We start from the raw sequence: 3131 nt of genomic DNA on the forward strand, positions 1-3131 counted from the left end.
GTCTTGCGTCTTTTTCGGTCGTTGGTTATTCGTGTCCGGGTAACGGTACACCGAGTACTATCTCGAACCTTTGATTTGCATGTAGGCGCATCGAGAGGTGAATCGGCCATCGTCCATGTCACGAGTTGTATTGTAAATCAGTCGTGGAGGATATCGTTCCCTCGATTACGGCCAACGCGTGTACACGCGTACCGTTACACGTCGAAATACTTTTCCGCCGTTGACGGAATCCATCGTCACGGGATTTTCTCCCCAATGAGGATCCTTCTTGGATTTTCCAGCTTCAGAATTTTAGATGATTATTCTTATCGTCTTGACTGGATATAATACAGATTTAATCTGTAATCTCGAGCGGTGAAGGGTGATACAAAATGAAGAGGAGGATAGAACACAGGGTTGGAAATTTTTCTTCCCTGTCAAATTTGATTGATTTGATCAACGTGAAAACTTATTATTATTTCTTAGCAGTAGTCTTAGAGAAATCGTTCACGAATTTTTCCCACCTCTTATCAAATAAACAATAATACAAACACACCCCTTCTTACCTTCTGAATCTCAAAATCCTGCTGGAAGCCGCATTTAATCACCAAATCAACGATCAACGAGCAAGAGAGAGAAGGAAGAAGGGTGAGAAAGAAAAAAGAGAAAACGAACACACAACGCGATCAAGGACGAAATACTAAAAACTCGAAGTATACGGAAAAAAAAAAAGAAAACGAACACACAACGCGATCAAGGACGAAATACTAAAAACTCGAAGTATACGGAAAAAAAAAAAGAAAAAAAAAAACACTTTTGTTCTTTCTTTCGAAATCGAGACGAAAAACTGGGATGAAAAAATGGGGTAGAAAAAGACGCGAGAAAGAGAGAGAGAGAAAGAGAGAGAGAGCGTATGAATGCGTGTCCGGTATCGTCCAGGAGGACGACAATGTTTCGACAATGGTGCACGGCTGACTGAATCCACGACTCGAAGAGGTTGGAGAAGCGAGCGAGCTGTGGGCCCGCGTGTGCACGCAGGTAATCGAAGCAAGTGGTGGAGAGGCGCCTCGTGCACGAGTCATCGGAAACCCGTTACTCCGCGTTGCTTACGAACGAGATCCGCTCGGGTTGAATAACCTTCACGGCTGTGCATGCTAAAAGCGTGCTCGTGACTACCTTGGCCGATCACCTCGGGAACTGGGTGAATCTGCACTCCGATTCGCCCACTACGCGAAATCGGGGGAAGAACGCGCACGCGCGTACGCGCGCCATGCGACGATTCCGCGCATGGATGACGTAACAGCGGGCCAGCAAAAAAAGGTAAATAAAGAAATATATCTCTCTCTATCTGACAACAAATTTGACTTTGATCAAGGAGAGGTGAACGAAGAGAAGCGATTGTTGACGTTGAATCTTTCGTTCGTGACTCGCTATGGACGCGAGTCGAGGATAAAGAATTTAATGGATAAGAAGTGGAAGGAAATGAAGATTCCAAGGAAATGAAGATTCGAAGGAATCGAAGATAGAAAGGGTCGAGAGTTTTTTGAGGATGGAAGGATAAAGAGACACGTTGTAAATAATGTTTAAAATATATATTTTTTAGTATCATTTTTCTTTACATTCTAAAACGATAAAAGTGTACTGAGAAATCACGAGGTATTCTGTAAATAGCACGATTTATATTTTACGGTGAGCAGTAAGAAAAATCTTTTTTTCTTTCTTCTTCTTCCGGGAATCTGGAGGAAATGTGGAACAAGGATAGAGGATAATTTTGTTATACGAAAATAGATTGCCAAAGTTCTGTAAAACTGATGGATCGAACAGGAAGTATAGGTGAAAAATTTCTCGAACGAGATCTATGAATAAAATATCGGTTCGACGAACGAATTCCATGTGAAATTTTCTCCGTTGAATTAAGATAAAACGAACTTTTTGTTATTCTATTCCTAACTTTCAATTTATCTCGCAATTTCGCACGTTGCTCGATAGTTCGCGATGAAAGTTCATTTTTCAGAGGGAAAGGATACGAAATGAAAGTATTCGTTTGCAAAAAAAATTTTATGTACGTAAAAAGAGAATATCAAAGATACGCCGTAAAAAAATTCATATTTTATTAAGAAAGTTCGAGAAAAAAGAAAGTATAAGTGAAACATTTCAAGGTCAAAAAATGAAGAAGGTCAAGGTCACTCAAAGATCGGTGTGCAAAATCAAGATTATTTCAAGATTAGAACTCATCATATCATTGGCAACAATGCTCTTCCAAAAATCATGAATAATTGTTATTTATTTTTGAAAAAAATTTTTTTTTCGACGAATTTTCAAAAAAAAGTTTAAAGAATATTTAATAATGTTTATCTAGAAACGGAATATTCAATTGCTTGAAACAGGTTCTTTCAGTACGCCTCGTCAACATTTTTGACATTATTTTTATTAAGAATTCGTTTCCTAATTCCATCTTTGGTTTTTCTTATGAAAATACGAAAATTTGTTTCTTCGAGATTTATTATATCGTATCCTTATCGTTATATATTCGCATTTTTAAATTTGAAAGATTTCGAGTACGAATAAAACACGTTTAAAGCATAAGGATTTAAATTCATTCTCGAACAATGAGTAATGAGTTTTAAACATCGAATTTGATGGTATCCGAGAAAAGAAATGTCGAATGTACTTTTCCCTGAACGAAAAAAAAAAAAAAAGATTAATCGATTAGTTACGCGCGGCTAACAGTAGTTTTACGATTCCACAACATTCCACGATCCCCAAGAAACCGATTCAAACGCTTTCTCGGAAAATAGAAAAAAAAATGAGATTCGATTATTTCGAAGTTAAAAGGAACACGACGACAGAAGCTCGACGACGAAACTTTCGAATAAATTTTCAACGCGATTAACCCCGCTCTATCTCCCTCCTTTGCGTCTTTCCTATTCCTTTTTTACAGTAATTACAGCCACGCGCGATGCATCTCTTAGCCCAGAATCGAGAGAAAAACGAATCACGATACGCATACCGACGCGCTTTTGTGATCCCGGCAACCAAACCGGTTCCAAGAGGAAGATGGGGGAACATTCATCGAAGATAAAGATCGTTGAACACGTATGCGATCTTTTTTCCTTTTTTTTTTTTTTTAAACTATCAAACAAATTCAACGC

The 3131-nt window shown here is 38.4% G+C and overlaps 1 protein-coding gene across 1 annotated transcript in view; it reads right to left on the reverse strand.

The window, feature by feature from the left end:
• The window catches only part of LOC102676292, a 9951-nt gene extending 9288 nt beyond the window's left edge, over positions 1-663 (reverse strand). The window contains 1 exon segment of the mRNA XM_031511957.1: positions 546-663. The gene's annotated coding sequence lies outside the window, so the exon portion shown is untranslated.
• Between the last annotated feature and the right edge of the window lie 2468 nt (positions 664-3131).

This window comes from Apis dorsata, unplaced genomic scaffold, assembly GCF_000469605.1.
Source record: "Apis dorsata unplaced genomic scaffold, Apis dorsata 1.3 scaffold_374, whole genome shotgun sequence".
NCBI lineage: Eukaryota > Metazoa > Arthropoda > Insecta > Hymenoptera > Apidae > Apis > Apis dorsata.